General features: G+C 45.7%; 1 pseudogene; it reads right to left on the bottom strand.

Annotated features, from left to right (window-relative positions):
* Positions 1-21667, bottom strand: part of LOC135877782 (NACHT, LRR and PYD domains-containing protein 3-like) — a 99003-nt pseudogene that overhangs the window by 20804 nt on the left and 56532 nt on the right.

The following is a 21667-nucleotide window of genomic DNA, read 5'->3' as shown; positions in this document are numbered from 1 at the left end:
CAGTCTTGCTATGCGATACAGACCTTTCTGAAAGTACACCCCCCCCCACACACACACACGCCTTTTTCTGCCAATTCCTATCTACAATTAACCTTTGGGTAGTACATCACCACGCTCCTCATAACCAGCAACTTGCCTGGTCGGTGATTCGCAGGCCTCATATGTCTTTTTGTGGCTGTTGTAAATCAGGGGTTGGTGGGTGATGGTGGGGAGTGAGCTGTCACTTCCACTTTCTACAGAGAACCCCTTCTCGGCAGCACATTACAGCCACAACACAAGGAAGAGGGATAGGAAGGGGCACCGCACCAGGCTTACATGCCACCCCTATTAGTTGACCTAGTACCTCCCCCAGCCAGTGCAAGAATGCTCTCTACAACATGTTTTCCTCTTAGTTGTCTAGTAGAGAATTAGGATGTTCCAAGTGATGGAGCTTCCATCAGTTCTATGTGGAGACTATTTCATGGGATAGTAGATCTCACAGCAGATCTGTAAGCGCCACACAGCAGTGAAGCAGACACCCTTCAGCTGTGTGTCTTCCCTCCCCATTTCCCATGCCACCAACAGTAAATTACTCATCCCCCACCTTGCTACACAATATGAAGGACGGAAGGGGCAGCTATCACAAAGGAGAGGAACCACCATCACTTTTAGACTCTCTGCAGGTCTGTGGGATGGGGAGAGGAATTATCCATCATTGATTACCACTGAAGGATCCAGGAACTGCTGCATCTCCTGTCACCTATTGCAGTGAGGAACCAGTGAGCTGTAGGTCTCGCTCCTCAGGAGGGGACAGGAAGCTGCAGTTGCACTGGGCAGGGGAACTGCAGCCCAGTGGTGACTGCTAGAGCAAGGGGAGGAAAGGAAAGTGCATGTGGTGGTGGTTGCTATGAGAAGGGAAATCACTGACCATGGGGATTTCCAAGTGCAGCTGGTATTTCCTCTTCTCTGAAGGGTGTGTAATGGGGAGTGGCACCTGCTCATCATCAAGAGAGAAATAAGAGGCTAAACATCACTGATAGTGGGAATAAAAAGAAAACAACAAGCCCTGAGATGAGTCCTATCCATCTGTATACTGCCAGGCGGAGCTTTGAGGCCTTGCTTAAGGACTCCTGAGGATAGATGCCAGCAGAAGCACCTCAACCCTCCAGTCAGTGCGTCTGATATTCTTGGGAGAGAATGGGGGGTGGGGGTGGACATTAGAAGTTAGTGGCATTAACCCCAATGGTGGACAGCTGCTGCAAAAGGAGGCTGATTTTGCTCTTCATTATGCTGGTACTTTGGGGGCAGATTTTCAGGAGAGCTCAGCTTCCAGGATGCAGGTCTTCTGAAAGTCTGGGCAGAATTGTCATAGTGGGGGCTGCTGAGTTTTGAGCTCTTTTGGAAATCTGGCCTCAAGCCCCCAGAGTTTCCCAGGTTCTCACAGGTATGGGGTGGGCCTTCTTCCTTGACAGAAGAAGAAACAATCAGAAATGTATTGAAATAAAAAAGGGAAGAGCCACTTCTCTTTTTCCCAAAGGGTTTTGTATTTTTTAGAATGAGTCCGGCATTGGCATCTGCTCTCACCTGCCATGTTTGTAACTGTAAACACACATCCCCATTCCCAGCAGGCTGCATTTCAAAAGGTATTTCATGAAACTGGTGCTGTCTCTCAGCAGACACCAGCTTCAGCCCCAACCCTGGGAACTTCAAAGGCAGGAACCACGATGGGTGGGGCTCAGATGGGGTGTATTAGAATCCTTAGTGTTCTGGTGCCTCTTCTGTTTTCATTCATTTTATATGAAAGTTAAGGTGTCAAAAATCTTTAAAATGATCTAAAAAGTAGGCTGCAAGCTAAAGGGTAAGAATGTATTTTAGTAAATGCATTTTAATTAAGAGTTGGTTTTAAAAAAAATTATACCAAGGGGCTGGGGAATTAGTTTTCTTGGGTGAGCCCGGCTATACTCCCATTTCCACACCTGGCAGGCTGGGGGCATATAGTGAATCCTTCCTACAACTGCTGGAGAGACACTTGATTTTCAGATTCTCCCTGCAACTGCAGAGAGCAGAGACCAGCTACACACCCTGGTGAACACTTCAAAGGACACCCATAAATTCATAAAGGAGGCCAAATGTTACTTACCGCAGACTCTCTAATTTGCAGTTTGGATGTTTCAGTCCCTCACACAGCAGCCACACTCCAGAATCTCCCAGATCATTATTACCTAGCTGCAGCTTTGTCAGGCTCTGGCTGGTTCTGAGAACAGCGGCAAGATCCCCACAGCCAGCATCTGTGACACCGCACCCCTGCAAGCTGCAGAAGACAGAAATGCAGAGAAGGGTATCATGGTGTGAATGGGGATCTTCAGCTCTTCTATCAGGTGACCCTGCCCACCAGTCCCTCTGCCTCACCAATCAGCATTAAGAAAGAGCCAGAAGTCCTGCTACAGACTCTTTCCCAAGCCCAACCCCTTGTCCAGTGGGCCCAGCTATACTTACATTTCCAAACCCAGCAGGCTGGGCACAAATAGTGAGTTCTTCCTGCAAGTGCTGGAGAGACACTTGAGTTTCAGATTCTCCTTGTAACTGCAGAGAGCAGAGACCAGCTACGTGCCCTGTTGAGCACTTTACATAAAGGACACCCGTAAATGCATAAAGGAGGACAAATGTTACTTACACCAGTCTCTGTAATTTGCAGTTTGGATGTTTCAGTCCCTCACACAGCAGCCGCACTCCGGAATCTCCAAGTTCAGGATTACTGAGCTGCAGCTCTGTTAGGCACTGGCTGATCCTGAGAACAGCGGCAAGATCCCCACAGCCAGCAGCTGTGACACCGCACCCCGACAAGCTGCAGAACAGAGAAAGGCAGAGAAAGGGGATCATGGTGTGAATGCGGCTTGTCACAGTTATTCCGACAGGTGGCTCTGCCCACTGGCCCCTGTGCCTGACCAATCAGAATCTGTGGATCACAAGCTAAATAGGAGTCAACAGTGTAACGCTGTTGCAAAGAAAGCAAACATCATTCTGGGATGTATTAGCAGAAGTATTGTAAGAAAGACAAGAAGTAATTCTTCCACTCTACTCCACACTGATAAGGCCTCAACTGGAGTATTGAGTCCAGTTCTGGGTACCACATTTCAAGAAGTTTGTGGACAAATTGGAGAAAGTCCAGAGAAGAGCAACAAAAGTGATCAAAGGTCTACAAAACATGACCTATGAGGGAAGACTGAAAAAATTGGGTTTGTTTAGTCTGGAGAAGAGAAGACCAAGGGGGACATGATAACAGTTTTCAAGTACATAAAAAGTTGTTACAAGGAGGAGGGAGAAAAATTGTTCTCCTTAACCTCTGAGAATAGGACAAGAAACAATGGGCTTAAACTGCAGCAAGGACAGCTAAGGTTGGACATTAGCAAAAACTTACTGTCAGGCTAGTTAAGCACTGGAATGACAATGACTGGAAGTTAGCTAATGTAACGCCAATATTTAAAAAGGGCTCTAGAGGTGATCCCGGCAATTACAGACCGGTAAGTCTAACGTCTGTACCAGGCAAATTAGTCGAAACAATAGTTAAGAATAAAATTGTCCGACACATAGAAAAACAAACTGTTGACCAATAGTCAATATGGTTTCTGTAAAGGGAAATTGTGTCTTACTAATCTATTAGAATTCTTTGAAGGGGTCAACAAACATGTGGGGGGATCCAGTGGACATAGTGTACTTAGATTTCCAGAAAGCCTTTGACAAGGTCCCTCACCAAAGGCTCTTATGTAAATTAAGCTGCCATGGGATAAAAGGGAAGGTCCTTTCATGGATTGAGAACTGGTTAAAAGACAGGGAACAAAGGGTAGGAATTAATGGTAAATTCTCAGACTGGAGAGGGGTAACTAGTGGTGTTCCCCAAGGGTCAGTCCTCGGACCGATCCTATTCAACTTATTCATAAATGATCTGGAGAAAGGGGTAAACAGTGAGGTGGCAAAGTTTGTAGATGATACTAAACTGCTCAAGATAGTTAAGACCAAAGCAGACTGTGAAGAACTTCAAAAAGATCTCACAAAACTAAGTGATTGGGCAACAAAATGGCAAATGAAATTTAATGTGGATAAATGTAAAGTAATGCACATTGGAAAAAATAACCCCAACTATACATACAATATGATGGGGGCTAATTTAGCTACAACAAGTCAGGAAAAAGATCTTGAAGTCATCGTGGATAGTTCTCTGAAAATGTCCTCGCAGTGTGCAGAGGCGGTCAAAAAAGCAAACAGGATGTTAGGAATCATTAAAAAGGGGATAGAGAATAAGACTGAGAATATATTATTGCCCTTATATAAATCGATGGTACACCCTCATCTCGAATACTGCGTACAGATGTGGTCTCCTCATCTCAAAAAAGATATACTGGCACTAGAAAAGGTTCAGAAAAGGGCAACTAAAATGATTAAGGGTTTGGAACGGGTCCCATATGAGGAGAGATTAAAGAGGCTAGGACTCTTCAGGTTGGAAAAGAGGAGACTAAGGGGGGATATGATAGAGGTATATAAAATCATGAGTGATGTGGAGAAAGTGGATAAGGAAAAGTTATTTACTTATTCCCATAATACAAGAACTAGGGGTCATCAAATGAAATTAATAGGCAGCAGGTTTAAAACAAATAAAAGGAAGTTCTTCTTCACGCAGCGCACAGTCAACTTGTGGAACTCCTTACCTGAGGAGGTTGTGAAGGCTAGGACTATAACAGAGTTTAAAAGAGAACTGGATAAATTCATGGTGGTTAAGTCCATTAATGGCTATTAGCCAGGATGGGTAAGGAATGGTGTCTCTAGCCTCTGTCTGTCAGAGGGTGGAGATGGATGGCAGGAGAGAGATCACTTGATCATTGCCTGTTAGGTTCACTCCCTCTGGGGCACCTGGCATTGGCCACTGTCGGTAGACAGGATACTGGGCTAGATGGACCTTTGGTCTGACCCGGTACGGCCTTTCTTATGTTCTTATGTTCTTATGGAATAAATTGCCTAGGGAGGTTGTGGAATCTCTGTTATTGGATATTTTTAAGAGCAGGTTAGACAAACACTTGTCAGATGTTGTCATCCTTTTGTCTACGAGAGATGGTGGGAAATGCACCCTATAATATAGATGGTTTGCAATGTCTCATGTGACTGAATAGTCCAATCCGAGATTTGCATGATCTTTAGCAGTTATTGCAAATGTATGTATCTTGGTTGGGAGCTGCTTGCTTCCTACAGGCTCTTCTCTCTTCAAGCTGTAGGAGCCAGCTTCTGTCATGGACCGTGATACACTGATGGAGACGATGGCACCACTTGATACAATCACCTGCCAAAATTTCCCATTGGTCAGGATCAATTCAAAATTCCTTCATGGGTCGCTTGCGTGTATCTTTATAGCGAAGCTTGGGACATCCTGTTGTTTTTGTTCCCTCTGATAGCTCCCCATATAGCATGTCCTTGGTATGCATCTATCTTCCAACCTACTCAGATGGCCCAGCCAGCGTGGTCATCTTTGCTTGAGCAAGGATGTCACACTTGGTAAATTTGCCCTTTGAAGAACCTCTGCATTGGTAACTTTATCTTGCCATTTGGTGTTGAGTATGCAGTGTAAACAATGTAGATGGAAACTGTTTAATCATTTCTCCTGATGAGCACAAGTTGTCCAGGTTTCCCCACCATACATGAGAGTGCTGAGGACGCAAGTTTGGTTCACTAGCATTGTGGCCTTGATGGTAAGTTTTGAGTTGTTCCATGCACTTTTAGTTAGTCTGCTATAGGTGGTGGCAGCCTTTTCAATGTGAATATTTAGTTCTCATCCAGTGAGAGGTTGGTGGTCACTGTAGAACCTAAATAGCTGAACTTTTGGACTATTTCTAGCTGGTTTGCATTTAAGGTAATTGAAAGATCTTGTGGAACACCCTGGCCTAATACAACCATTTTCTTAATGCTGATGGTGAGAGCAAATGCCTGACAGGCACTTGAAAGGCAGTACATGAGTTCTTGTAGTAGCTCTTCATTGTGGGCTATGAGGGCCGCATCATCAGCTAATAGAAGTTCCCTGATTAACACCTTTTTGACTTTGGTCTTTGACTTAAGTTGGGACAGGTTGAAGAGTTTCCCATCCAATCTTGTATGGAGATACATTTCAAGAGTACCGAGAAGATTCCAAAGACTGTAGGGGCAAGAAAACATCCTTGATTCACTCCACATTTCATCTCAAAGCTGTCCAAAGTGGACCCGTCAAACTGGACCATTGCTCTCATGTTGTTGTGGAATGAACGTATAAGACTTAACAGGGTTGGTGGGCATCCTGTCTTTTCTAGAATTGCAAATAGACCTGCTCTGCTGACCGTGTTGAATGCTTTGGTTAGGTCCACAAAGGCAATGTACAATGGTCAGTTTTGCTCTCTGCACTTTTCTTGGAGTTGACACAGAGAAAATATCATGTCTATAATTGATCTTCTAGTCCTGAATCCACACTGTGATTCAGGATAGACACAATTCGCCAGCTGTTGTAGGCGCACTAAGATGACTTTTGCAAAAGCTTTTCCTGCTACACTTAGTAGCGAGATACCCCTGTAATTGTTGCAGTTGCCCTTTTTGCCTTTATTTTTACACAAATTGATGATGTTTGCATCACGCACCTTTTGTGGTACCTCACCCTCTTTCCAGCACTTAAGTAGCAGCTGATGAAGATATGGTAATAGGATTTCCTCTGGGATGCCATCTTTTCCAGGAGCCTTGCCAGTTGATAGCAAATCAATGGCCTTTCTTAGTTCTTCTACAGTGGGCTCCACATCTAGCTCTGGCATGACCTGTAGAGTTGGTATTTGGTCCAGTGATTCACTGGTGATGTTTCTTTCTTGTGCGTATAGCTCTGAATAGTGTTCAACCCAATGAGACAACTGCTTGCTTTTATCTGTAATAATTTCATTGCTGTGCGATTTGAGAGGGGCAACCTTGTTGACAGTGGGACTAGAGCTTTCATCAGGCCATCATACATGACTTTGAGGTTTCCTGTGTCTGAGGCTGTCTGTAGCTCTTTAAAGAGATTGATACAGTAATGATTTGCACAACATCTGCTTCCTCGTTGTACCTAGGTTTTTGCATGTCAAAGTCTCACTTCTGTGCTCTCTGTTGGCTTCTTGTTGTGTTCCAGCTAGGCTGTGGTCTTAATGTTGATGAGAGGTAATAGTTCCACTTCATTTTCTTCAAACCAGTCCTTTTTTGATGGTCTCTTTCCCCCAAATGTAGCTAAAGCAGTTTCATGGATTGTTGTTCTTAAATCTTCCCAAAATTCCTCTGCTTTCTCTGGTAATGACTTCCCATGCATGCTACGTTCAAAAGCCTTCACAAAGTCTGGGCATTTCCTCTGGTTTTCATTCTTAATAGCATTGATTTTGGGCTTGCTCCTAGGTTTTGCTCTATGTAGTTTCTAGGCTGAAATCTTCACTTTGCTAATAATCAAGGAGTGGTCAGTGTCACTATCAGCACTGTGAAACGTGAGAGTGTTCTGCACTAAGGGTAGGTCTTTCCTCCTGATGATAACAAGGTCTAATTCAGTGGTTCTCAAACTTTTGTACTGGTGACCTTTTTCACACAGTGAGCCTTGGAGTGTGATCCCCATACAAATTAAAAACACTTTTTAATATATTTAACACCATTATAAATGCTGGAATCAAAGCAGGGTTTGGGGTGGAGGTTGACAGCTTGCGACCCCCCAAGTAGTAACCTCGTGACCCACAGGTTGAGAACCCCTGGTCTAATTGGTGCCAGTGGCCTGATCATGGATGTCACCATGACACTTTGTGGCGATCTTTTCCTGTAAAATATGGTAATGCACATTTGGTTTTGGGCGCAGAATTCAAGAAATCATTGGCCAGTCTCATTCATCTTGCCAATGCCAAAATGTCCTAGGCAATCTGGCCATAAGTTGTTGTCTGCACCGACTCTTGAACTGAAGTCACCAAGGAGGAAAAGTTGCTCAGTTGATGGCATTCTTTCGATGACTTGATGCAAAGAGTTGTAAAATGTATGCTTCTCTTCGGGGCTAGATTTGAGGGTTGGCGCATAGGCACTAATGATGTTCATAGAGCCAATGGTTGTCTGAAGTTTAAGTGAGATGGTATGCTCAGACTTACCAGTGGGTGTTTCTAGGAGCTTTACCCACTTGTTTCTCACAGCAAAACTGACACTGTGCAGATGATCTCCTCTGCACTCGCAACTCCTTCAGCGTAGCTGGTTCCAAATGTATCGACTCCCATCCTTCCTTTAGTCCAAACCAGTGATGTCAAGAAGGGAACGCTGACACATGGGCAAAGCAGCACCTCCATATCAACTGCCCAGGCTATTGCAGTCACATCACATGGAGAGGACACTCCATCCTTGATGGCAACATGGATACAACACAGGTGGCAGTTATGGGTTATAAGCTCTCACTTGACTGGCATAGATTCATAGATTCATAGATTCTAGGACTGGAAGAGACCTCGAGAGGTCATCGAGTCCAGTCCCCTGCCCTCATGGCAGGACCAAATACTGTCTAGACCATCCCTGATAGACATTTATCTAACCTACTCTTAAATATCTCCAGAGATGGAGATTCCACAACCTCCCTAGGCAATTTATTCCAGTGTTTAACCACCCTGACAGTTAGGAACTTTTTCCTAATGTCCAACCTAAACCTCCCTTGCTGCAGTTTAAGCCCATTGCTTCTTGTTCTATCCTTAGAGGCTACGATGAACAAGTTTTCTCCCTCCTCCTTATGAAACCCTTTTAGATACCTGAAAACTGCTATCATGTCCCCTCTCAGTCTTCTCTTTTCCAAACTAAACAAACCCAATTATTTCAGCCTTCCTTCATAGGTCATGTTCTCAAGACCTTTCATCATTCTTGTTGCTCTTCTCTGGACCCTCTCCAATTTCTCCACCTCTTTCTTGAAATGCGGTGCCCAGAACTGGACACAATACTCCAGCTGAGGCCTAACCAGCGCAGAGTAGAGCGGAAGAATGACTTCTCGTGTCTTGCTCACAACACACCTGTTAATACATCCCAGAATCTTGTTTGCTTTTTTTGCAACAGCATCACACTGTTGACTCATATTTAGCTTGTGGTCCACTATAACCCCTAGATCCCTTTCTGCTGTACTCCTTCCTAGACAGTCTCTTCCCATTCTGTATGTGTGAAACTGATTTTTCCTTCCTAAGTGGAGCACTTTGCATTTGTCTTTGTTAAGGTGTTAAGGTTAGAGGAGGTTGCCATGGGTCACCTTCAATGGTAGGAGGAATCACTGCATTCCTTTGGTCAGCTGCCGCCTGCCAGGAAGCCGGGCAGCTGACCCGCCACGGTCTGTCTGCCTCATGGGGTGCGTGGGGCTAGACCAAAAGTTGAAAGGCAGATGGAAACCTTGCACCTGAAAAAGTGAGAAACCAAGAACTTTCCAGTTTGAAGCTGGAATGTCAGGACCATGTGTCCGGGATTGACAGATGATGATGACCTACAATACACAAGCAGCATATGGAAGTCAACTTTGATAGACTGTGAGCTGTGCAAACTCAGTGTTGACATTGCAGCACTTCAGGAAAAAAAACTTGCAGATGCTGGTTCTGTCCAAGAGGCCAATTACAACTTCTTTTGGCAAGGTAAAAGCAGTGAAGAAAATCACCTGTCAGGGATGGTCTAGATAATACTAGTCCTGCCATGAGTGCAGGAGACTGGACTAGAAGACCTCTCGAGGTCCTTCCAGTCCTATGATTCTATGATACTATGAGATTGCATGTAACTTTGGTAGGAGGATGGGGTATGCTAATGTAATTTCTCCGGTCAGAAGCTGTTTGAAGCCATCTCCTGGAAAGGTTTGCATTACTAGTTCAAACTGGATTCTCCAGGGACCCACAGACAAAGAAAGGACGTTGGGATAAATAACTGTGTTTAAACTGACTCAGGGCCTTCTTCCTGATCCAGAAAATGGATAGGACCTCTGGTCCATGGAGGGTCTCAATCCTTAGGGAAGGTTGGAAGGACTTGGCCTAGTGAGGCCCATAAGACTGAATTCTTGTTCTGAGCAAAGGGTGTGAGAAACTTGAAAGCACAGGAAAACCCCTGGGTGGGGTTTTGAAGGACTGCTCCTGCCAGAGCCCATGTTGGAGGGGTGATCTCTGTTACACTTATTAGTATGAATGTTGGTTCTTGAATTATTTGTAATATGTTTTCTCTGTAGTGCTTTTACCTTCAGAAGAAAATATGGTTGCTTAGAAAGAACTTTATGGTAACTTATAACTGGGCAATTACATTGTGTACGGTCTCTGAGGAGAGGAGCGGAGCAGGCCTGCTTAGGCAGACTGTTGTTTGCTGGGAATAACACAGTAATGGCAGGGAACTGTTCAGCCTGAAAATACCCCCATCAGAAAGGAGAGAGACATGGGTCTCCTCCCAGGAAAAGCAATGGCAAGGGGAGCTGGAAGCCTGAGAGGAACTGCCATTGATGGACTACTGAGGGGAAGCAGTGCTGGAGATCCCTGAACTGAGACAATTCCAATGAACTGCACCAGAAGGGTCACGGAGTTAATGGTGTTATATAATACATCTCCTTTTCTTCAGCTTTTACCAGACAAAGTGGTACTCAGAACTATTCCATAATTCCTACCTAATGGAGTTCTCCTTGCTATTTCCATCAAAACACCTCTCTCCTAAACTTACCATTCTACAGAGTTCAGGTTGGCTCTGTCTGCATGTGTCTTCATATGCAAACCTATATGAAGGCTTGAAAGACACTGCTGTCAAACCTCAGAGCATGTTCAATAATATCGGTCTGTAAATCTCAGCAGATAGAAGAGGTCAATATAGTGAGGATATGACAATCTCTATATCTTATGACCAGACACTACAAGTACAAGTATCACTACAAGTAGATACATCTTCACCAGATGCTGCCTTTGGTCTCCAGGCCTTTCAATCTGCTGATCTTCCTTGATCTGTCTCTATTTCATTCTGATTTCCCTCCCCTGAACACAGAATACAAAGGATACATTGCTCACTTTATATTACAACAGTGCCACACCTGTTCTCACTTTCAGGTGACACTGAAATAAGAGGCTGGCAGCATTATCTCCCTAGGGTTGCCAACCCTCCAAGATTGTCCTGGAGTCTCCATGAATTAAAGATGAATCTTTAATTAAAGATTATGTCAGGTGATGAAACCTTCAGGAATTAGTCCAACCAAAATTGGCAACCCTATGTCTCCTGTAAATGTTAACAAACTTGTTTGTCTTAGCAATTAGCAGACCAAAAAGTAGGACTGAGTGGACCTGTATGCTCTAAAGTTTTAACATTGTTTTGTTTCTGAGTGCAGTTATGTAAAAAAATCATCATGAAAATGCAACTTACAAACGTAAAAAGAGATTGCACTTGTGTGAGGTGAATTGAAAAATACTATTTTTTTATCTTTTTACAGTGCAAATATTTGTAATCAAAAATAATAATATAAAGTTAGCACTGTACTTTGTAGTCTGTGTTGTAATTGAAATCAATATATTTGAAAATGTAGAAAAAACATCCAAAATATTTATTATAAATTTAAATTGGTATTCTATTATTGTTTAATAGTGCAATGAAAACTGCAACTATTTTTTTAATCTCATGATTAATTGTAATTATTTTTTAAAATTGTTTGACAGCCTTAGTTCTAATGATTTGTTACTTAAATTTATAGTAATTTAATTTTCCTACTCAGGTCTTCAGGTTTTACAGAGTTTAACTTTGATTATAAAATATGAAAGTATGTGTTGGGTGGGAGAGACAGGGGAGGGAGAGAAGTTGGGTGTTTTCAAGTTAAACTCTAATACCCTATGTTCTTAAATTGTGACTTATGGACACAAATCAGGTTTGGGTGCCTTGAGAAGGAAACCCAGGCTCTATCTGCAGTTTGGGGTGACCAAATGTTTTAAATCCCCTCAGAGGCAGAGTTTGGGTTTAGTCACAGAAACCTCTTCTAAAACTACAGGGCCCTAATTCCAGAGAGTGCCTCTTCATTACAGCAGAGCTCCAGTGGTGGGGTTTGCTTTTAGAAGTACACCAATGCAAATATGTATTTGAGTCAGGACTGTCTTCTAGCGGTGCAAATACATTGTCCAGCTCTGCCCCCTGTTGAGCACTTTACATAAAGGAAACCTATAAATGCATAAAGGAGGCCAACTGTTACTTACACCAGACTCTTTAATTTGCAATTTGGATGTTTCAGTCCCTTACACAGTAGCCGCACTCCAGAATCTCCCAGTTCAGGATCACTGAGCACCAGCTTTCTCAGGCTCTGGTTGGTTCTGAGAACAACGGCAAGAGTTCCACAGCTAGGGGCTGTGACGCCACACTTGTCCAAGCTGCAGAAGAGAGAAAAGCAGAGAAGGAGGATCATGGTGTGAACCGGGATTGTCACAGCTTTTCTGATAGGTGGCTCCGCCCACCAGCCCCTCTGCCAGACCAATCACCATCGAGAAGGAACCAGAAGTCCTGCTATAGACTCTGTCCCAAGCCCATCCCCTTGTCCAGTGAGAAACAAGCAGTGGGTGGGACTTCCTGTCTAAACTCCAACACTTACCCTTTACCATTAACCAATCAACAGTGAGACTGGCCTAGACACATCAAACCTCTGCCACTGACAAATGAGGAATAAGGGGTCAGGCTTTCTTCCTAAGCACCGCCCCCTCACCCTCTCCACTGACCAACCAGAATTCAGAAAGGGTAAAAAGTTGCCCTTTAAGTCCGGCCCACTCAGCTCTTGACCAGTCAGGCTGGACTTGGCACTGATCAGCCCTGGTATGGTGCAATCCCATCAGAGCAGGCCCCTTGCTACAGGGAGGTGTAGTCAACAGGCAGATTGCAGGACAAATCCGGATCACCTGATGCTTTTGAACGGACCCCAGCATCTTTTTATTTACTTTTTATTATCATTATTGTTATTAAGTTTAAATTATTTTCTCTAGAGTCTGGACCTTGACTATACCTTGACCAAGAAATGTGGACCTTGACAAAAATAATTGACTACATAGCTGTAGGGGGAGCCCCTTCCCCAGGCATCTGTGCCAGGCTCAGAGCAGGAGCTGGGAGATCCTGCCCCTCAACACCCCTGATACTAGCTCAGCAGCTCCCCTGAAGTATGCAGCTGTCTTCTGTGTCTACCCACAGCCCTCAGCTCCCAGCCCTAACCATCAATCCTGGGGAGGGGAGGCAGCTGCCAGGCCAAGTGCTGGCAGAATCATATCTTCCACTGAGACCAGGAAACAAATGGGGGGGGGGGAGAGACAAAGAGGAGAAGAACCCCATGGCAGGGAGTTACCCAGGGTGTGGGGAGGGAAGAGCCCCTGAAAGGCGGGTAACTATATGACCCTGTTGGCAGGGCCTGTTCCAGAGTCTCTGGTGGGGTTATAAAAGCAGAAGTTCTGCTGTTTTCTGTAACCCCCTACAGAGCCTGGGCTCCTGATGGAGCTGCCAGGCAGCTGTATGGGTAACCATGGCAGCAGGCTGGTTATGACCATGGGCACCTCAGGGACCACCTCCAAGTATGGCTGATTTTGCCCTCCATCAAGGCCTCACAGCAAGCTCACACCCAAATATAAGCCCTCCCCATCCCCAACAGTTGTTAAGTCTTGCACATGTCAAGACACCTCTCCCACCAGAACTGTCACCTGCACGGCCTCCTTCATCAGCTCATTTGCCTTAAAAATATTGTTACTCCGCCAAATAGTGAGGGGAACCCCAATATTTGGGAAAGAAAAAACCTCAATATTTGGGAAAGAATTTGTACAAGGGAGAAAAGCCCCCATGCCTTGGGGAGACCCAGAGTCTGTAAGCATTAGTAGAGCCCCCAAAATATTTTGGAGTCAGGAAGAGAGGAGCTGGCAATGGGGGAGAGATTCTAAGATTGGGCTCAAGAGGGGGAGAAAAAAATGCAAACATATATGTGGTAATCTGAGGGGATAAACTCTAATATGGGGGACGGGTGTGAATAAAGGAGGGCAATCAAGTTGAAGCAGAAGAGAAGAACCCCAAAAGATTTAAAGTCTAAAAAAGAGAAGAGGTAAGACACCTGAGAAAGTAAGGAGAAAGAGACCCCAAAGTGTGAGGAGGATATGTGAGAAGAATGGACCTTAATTGGGATTAAAAGAAGATACACACCCCCTGCCACCCAGGGGTAATAACCAGAGTAAGGAGGGAACACCCCACCCCATCCTCCGCATAAACCATGATATCTTTGATGGAAGAGATAATGCTAAGGCGGGGTAAGGAAATACCCATCATGGTGCAGAGGAAGAGAGACCTTCAAGGAAGAGCACTGAAAGTGGGGAAAGACCCTAAAGGAAATAGGAAAAGGAATATGGGTGGACAGAGGAGAATTAAGAAAGACAGAGGGGGCAAGAGAGAAAGAATTAATGAAGTATGGAGGGAGTCTCTGGGGAGCAGGAAAAAGGAGAAAATGGAGTGAGAGTTTTAGAGAGGGAATGGCAGGAAAAAGTAAAGGGCAAAATTTGAGGGGAAACACAGACACTCAAAAGACTGAAGAAAAAAGAGAGGCAGAGAGAGAAGAAAAAAGAGAAGAAAATATCTGAGTATATAGAGAAACAACAGAACAAATAAAAAAGAAAGAAGAAAGAGGGGGAGACGGAGCAGCATTTAGTTAATTTTTTTATTTTATAGTAAGTTTGATGCCAAAACGTTGCACTAAGATACTCGCTGTATGTTGTCAAAAGTTCAAAAATCACAAGTGAGGCCTCAAACGGTCTTATGACTATGCTCAGTTTGACACTCTCTTAAAAATCATGAGATTTTTTTTTTTAAATAATACACTGAATTCCTTTTATTTGGCTTTTGGTTTTTCAGGGTTCAGGCTCTCACGCTGTCTCTGCAAACACGAGAGTAGAAACTTAGCTTTCATTTTTTTTAAAAATGGAGAGTCTTAGGGTATGTCTACACTACGAGGGTAGTTCGATTTCTCTTAAATCGAAAATGTAGAATCGATATTGCAAAGTCGAACGTGTGTGTCCACACTAAGGACAGTAATTAGACTTTGTGAGTCCACACTAACGAGGAAAGCGTCGACATTGGAAGCGGTGCACTGTGGGCAGCTATCCCACAGTTCCCGCAGTCCCTGCTGCCCATTGGAATTCTGGGTCGAGCCGCCAATGCCTTCTGGGTAAAAAAAAAGGGTCGAGGGTGCTTTTGGGTAATTGTCGTCATCCGTCCGTCACTACCGCCCTCCCTCCCTCCCTGAAAGCGCCGGCGGGAAATCAGTTCGCGCAATTTTCCGGTCAGTGCCAGCGCGGACGCCACAGCACTGTGAGCATGGATCCCACTGCGACCATCGCTGCAGTTGTGGCCGTTGTCAACGCCTCGCAGGTTATCATCCACCTTTACCAGAGGCAGATGCAGATAAACCAGGCGAGGAGGCTACGGCACCGCGGTGAGGGCCTGAAGTCTGAGAGTAGCACAGGCCTGTCAGAAAGCACGGGACCCAGCGCCAAGGACATCACGGTGACAATGGGTCATGTGGATGTTGTGGAACGGCGATTCTGGGCACGGGAAACAAGCACGGACTGGTGGGACCGCATAGTGCTGCAGGTCTGGGACGAATCCCAGTGGCTGCGAAACTTTCGCATGCGGAAGGGGACTTTCCTTGAACTTTGTGAGTTGCTGTCCCCTGCCCTGAAGCGCAATGACACCCGGATGCGAGCAGCCCAGACTGTCCAGAAGTGAGTGGCCATAGCCCTCTGGAAGCTTGCAACGCCAGACAGCTACCGGTCTGTCGCGAACCACTTTGGCGTGGGCAAATCTACTGTAAAAGCAAAAAAAGGAACTGTCAAAAAAGAACTGCAATGCATGACAGTTTGTTAGCAAAAGTCAGGCTAACTGTAGGCCTAATAACGCGAGATTTGTAGAAGCGAGAATTGTAAAAGGCGGGTAAAAAAGTACTGTGTAAGAAGTTATTGTGACCTGTGACCTTGTATAAATAAGGTATAAAAAACCTTGTGTAAATAAGGTATAAAAAATATTGCCTGTCGGTAGGAGTCAAAACAATTAAAAAAATAAAATACCAAAATGACATATGTATAACAAAATACAGCTGTCCCTCATTATTTTTGTAATGAAAAGTATAAATGCTTGTTGTAATCAGGTACCAAGGAGAGACCTGCTTGGCTCTCTCCCTCTGCACACTGTAAAAGTAAATAAAGCTTCTGACTTGCTGCACCCAAACAAAAGAGTGAAAACTCAGTTTTTCTCCGACAATTTGGGGGCTCGTCCGGGATGGCAACGCCCTCAGAGGCACCGGCAGTTACTACGGATCGTTCCCCTTCGAACCCCATGGCGCCACAATAGAGGTAAGAGACCTTTTGAAATCTCTATTGGGGTGTCGGAGAAGGACTGTCCGTGGAGCCGTCTGTCCCTGTTGGGCTCACGCCATCCGAACTTATTGACTGTGCAGCAAGGTCAGATGCTGAGCGGCGTAGGGGAAGTGTTTGCCGCCCCCTGTATGCATATGCAAGGTGCATAGGTTTGCACCTGTGTTGAGGGGTTTTTACTGCCTCAGCAGGAGGGGTTTTTACCGCCTCATAGTCCGGACAAAGGGGTTGTTTACCGCCTCAAGAGGGGTTTTTACCGCCTTGAGTAATGCATCGAGGTACTTGGGAATAGTACCTGAGGTACTTGGGATAGTATCTGGAGAAGGCCTTGCTGTGTGTGTGGTGCTGTGTGAAGTGTGGTGGTGTGTGTGTGTGTGTGTGTGTGTGTGTATACCAGTGTGAATTGAGTGTTACCGAAAGACGCCCAAAGTACTCTGCGAAGTCTTTTGGCTCGTGACCAGAACTACTCTAACGCAAGCCCGGTAACTAGAGGATCTTTTAGGAGATCCGACCCACGGTACGCTAACTCGGCCTGGCATCGTCCGGCAAGGAGGCTGCCTGGGTCTAGGAGTGTGTGAACCCATCTTCCCTCCCCTTTTCCACTCCATGTGAGCCACTGACAGTCTGACCATCTCACTGGATGCAACAGAGTAAGCGGCGCCGTCTCTTTGAGATTAGCCAACGCTCTTTGCTGAAGGGAGGTGTAGGAGGTCATGGTTACCCTCGTTAGTCTCTCCTGTGTGAGTACCCTGTAGGGAAAAATCCTTAGTTTATAAGCCGCTAGCGCGGACAGGGCATCCTCCTCCCTGTGTGTGTGATTGGAAAATGGGTGGGGGACAGTCTAAGCATTCCCTTTCACCCCCTAAGGGTACCCCAACTTATTTTATGTACGTACATTATGGTCCATCAACCTGCAGGTATTTAGATAGTTGGAATCTTTGCACGCGTGAAAATCCATCTAAACAATGCCCACTAGAAGGTACCTTCAATTTAAATAAACTTAAATATCTCAAAGAAACCCTGACTTCACCAAAAGCCTCTAATAAGCAGCGGGTGCAATTTGTCTGTTGGTGGGAGAAAGCTACAAAGAGACTCCACGAGTCTCGGGTGCGGAGTCTAAAGGACTCCCAAAAAAAATTAAAACACCAAGTATATAATTTACAACTTAAATGTAAAGCATCAGGCAGTCTTTCTGCTCCAGTAATTCCTTCTGCTCCTCTTTATCCCCAATTAGTTAAACCTGAGAGTAAGGAGGAAACTGCTGAGGACATTGTAGATTTTTTCAGTAACGTCCAGCAGCAGCAGCAGCCCGTGCCTCCCCCTTCTCCCCCTCTGCCGAATGTGCCTGCTAACGAATCTCACCCGGCAGTGCCAGTTTCACCACCGCATGTATCAGCTGCACACATTGTTCTTTCTTCTCCTGAGAGAGAAGCCTCCTCTTCACCACAGAGGAGTGATTCTGATCTTCCCAGTAGCAGCTCTCCCAAGACATCCGAACCCTCTGAGGGGGGTGCCCATTATTTTACTAGAAGCGTGGCACAGGCAGTCCAGCTTCCTTTAAAAGAACTGCCCGGAACTACGGGACAGTTGGTTACAGTGCATGCCCCGTGGTCACCCGAAGACCTAAAAAACTTAATAAAGGAATTTCCTAATATCAGAAAAAAGCCAGAAAAATTTAAAAAGAAGCTCCACATGGTGGTTCAGTGTTATAATCCATCTTGGGCAGACATGAATCAACTCTTACGGATGATTATGCCAGCCGAAGTTCGGCAACGGCTTACTAGACAGGCAGCTTGGCCAGGTGCCGACCCTGAAATCGATCGTGGTTTGACAGAGGCTAGGGACCGTCTCTTAAATTCTATTACGGAGGTCTGCCCCAAGAAGACAAATTGGACAAAAATTACCTACTGTAAACAGAATAAAGGGAAGTCCCCAGCTAATTATCTGGATAGACTGACTAAGGTTTTTGAACAACATTCAGGAATTGCTCAGCCAGCTGAAAATGCTAGAGAAGCAGTAGGGGCTGCTTTTGTTCAGGGGCTCTTAGCAAACATTCAGCAGCAGTTAAGAACTATCTGCATAGGCTGGCAAACTAAGCCCCTTTCTGAATTGGTGACAGTCGCCAATCATTGTACAGCTTGCATAGAGCAAAAAAAAAAAAAAAAATACTGAAACTAAACTGTTAACGTTGCAGTTAGAAACTTATCAAAACAAGGGCCGTGGGGGAATAAAAGGAGGACAAGGACAAGGTCGTGGGCGAGGAAGAGGGAAAGGTCCCTCGTATCCTGCCCAGTCCAGGCACAATGCATGTTACATTTGTGGCCAAGAGGGACACTGGAAAGATGCGTGCCCAGCCAAATTATCTCAGAACCCTCTACCTCCTTTTCCAAATCCTGAAGCGTCTACTTTTACCCCACAAACTACCTCTTACTAGAACAGCCTAAGGGAACGTAACTGCATCATGAATCCTTTAATTCCCATTAATCAAAAGGGTCCCTATGTAAATTGTGAAATTGCAGAACAATCTGTTACTTGTCTTGTGAATACTGGAGCTAGTAGATCTGCTCTAAGATCCTCGGAGTTTCCTTCTGTTCCTTTGTCAACTTTGTCTGTAAATGCCGTTGGCATTTCAAATCAACCTGTTTCGCATCCCGTCACAAAACCCCTTGCGATTTCACTAGGGCCCCTTGCTAATAAGCATGCATTCTTGCTCAGCCCCTCCTCTCCTGTGAATCTGCTGGAAAGGGATCTTTTGTGTAAATTAGGCTGTACTATCTATTGCACACCAAATGGCGTATTCTTACAGGTTCCTGATGAGAATACTAATCTAGTGTTGGCTACACTCCACATAGAGGAGCCAGCTAAATTACCAACAACTCTTAGCCCTGACCTTGTGCATTTGCTATCACAAGTCCCCCCCTATCTCTGGTCTCGGCATGCCAATAAAGTGGGTCAAATCCGGACTGCAGAGTCGGTTAAGATTTTTGTTGATCCTTCTAAAGCTTTGCCAAGGGTTCCACAGTACCCTCTGCGTCCTGAGGCAAAAAAAGGTATAGCCCCAGTAATGGAGTCTTTATTACAGCAGGGTATTATTGTTGCTACCACCAGTTCTTGTAATACTCCTATCTTTCCTGTAAAAAAGCCAGGAAAGAACACCTATCAGTTTGTTCAAGATCTCCGCGCAATTAATGCTGTTGTTTTGCCTTCATTTCCTGTGGTTCCAAATCCAGCTACAATTCTTTCTTGCATTCCACCTTCAGCTACCCACTTTACTGTTGTGGACCTTTGTTCAGCTTTCTTTTCTATCCCCATTCACCCTAATAGTCAGTATCTGTTTGCCTTTACCTATAAAGGACGCCAGTACACCTGGACTCGGTTACCCCAAGGGTATACTGAGTCCCCATCCTTGTTTTCCCAGATCCTAAAGAAGGATCTGGATGATGTGGTTTTTCCAGGTAAATCAGTGCTTATACAGTATGTGGACAGGGGGAGTTGCTGTCCCCTGCCCTGAAGCGCAATGACACCCGGATGCGAGCAGCCCAGACTGTCCAGAAGTGAGTGGCCATAGCCCTCTGGAAGCTTGCAACGCCAGACAGCTACCGGTCTGTCGCGAACCACTTTGGCGTGGGCAAATCTACCGTGGGGGTTGTTGTGATGCAAGTAGCCAACGCAATCGTTAAGGTACTGCTCTCAAAGGTAGTGACCCTGGGAAACGTGGAGGTCATCATAGATGGCTTCGCCGCGATGGGATTCCCAAACTGCGGTGGGGCTATAGATGGAACTCACATCCCTATCCTGGGACCGGAGCACCAGGCCAGCCAGTACATTAACCGAAAGGGCTACTTTTCAATGGTGCTGCAAGCACTGGTGGACCATCGGGGACGTTTTACAAACATCAACGTCAGATGGCCGGGCAAGGTTCATGACGCTCGCGTGTTCAGGAACTCTGGTCTGTTTAGACGGCTGCAGGAAGGTATTTACTTCCCGGACCACAAAATAAGTCTTGGGGATGTGGAGATGCCTACAGTGATCCTTGGGGACCCAGCCTACCCGCTAATGCCCTGGCTCATGAAGCCCTTTACTGGCGCCCTGGACACTGAAAAAGAACTGTTCAACTACCGGCTGAGCAAGTGCAGAATGGTGGTGGAGTGTGCTTTTGGCCGTCTCAAGGGGAGATGGAGAAGCTTACTGACTCGCTGTGATCTCAGCGAAACCAATATCCCCATTGTTATAGCAGCTTGCTGTGTGCTCCACAATCTCTGTGAGAGCAAGGGGGAGACCTTTATGGCGGGGTGGGAGGTTGAGGCAAATAGCCTGGCATCTGATTACGCCCAGCCAGACAGCCGGGTGATTAGAAGAGCCCAGCGGGACGCGCTGTGCATCCGGGAGGCTTTGAAAGCTAGGTTCCACAGTGAGCAGGGTAACCAGTGACTTTTAAGGTTCTGTACAGAGAAGCTGAACCTGCCCCCGTTTCTTTACCCAGGTAATGTTGACTATCCTCTCCAGTTACAGACCCCCTCCACCTCCTTCCAAAAAAATAAAATCAGTTTTATTTTGTTAATGAACACCGTTGTCTTTATTACTGTTTTCGCGGGAATGTTTTAAACCTGGGACGCAGACTGTGGTGGGGAGCGGGTGTAGTGTACTGATGCAAATGATCCTTCTAAACTCCAGGAATGACAGGATTCGCAGTGGCGGACTGGTTGTTTCAACGGAGCCTGCCAGCCCTCCTGAGCGGGACTGCATGTATGTGGGGGCTATGTGACTTTATGGCAGGGGGAGGAGGGTTACAGATCCCCTGCTGCGTGGCTCTGTGATCCAGGACAAGGACCGCTGCATAAGATCTGTAACTGCCCTCCCCCGCCACAAAGTCACAGAGCAACCCCCCCCCCACGCACAGAACATTAAAACCACCTCCCAGACTGACCAGGGTAACTAGTGACTGCAATGTGTGTGTGCCCTGCTGCTGAACCTGCCCCCGCCTCTGTACCCTGGTAAAGGTGACTGTCCTGTCCAATTACCAACCCCCTTCCCCCCCTTCAGACAGACTGTCCCACAAAAGAACATGATTGAAACAGTAATGAACAGAAACTTATTTTTTATTAGCAACTACACATGAAACTGGGGGGTGAAACTTGGACGGGGGCTTGGGTGAGGCGGGCAGGAAAGGACTTTTCAAATTTTGGGGAATGACAGCCTTCTGGTGCTTGAGCAGTCTGCAGGGGTCAAGTGAGAGTTTTCACGGACTCTGCCGCCCCTCCTTCTTTGGACTTTGGGCGAGGGGGGTATGGGACTTG

The sequence above is a fragment of the Emys orbicularis genome, chromosome 4 (genome assembly GCF_028017835.1).
Source record: "Emys orbicularis isolate rEmyOrb1 chromosome 4, rEmyOrb1.hap1, whole genome shotgun sequence".
In the NCBI taxonomy this organism is placed as follows: Eukaryota; Metazoa; Chordata; order Testudines; family Emydidae; genus Emys; species Emys orbicularis.
Note: the sequence above shows the minus strand (reverse complement) of the source record. Positions and strands in the feature narration are given on the sequence as shown.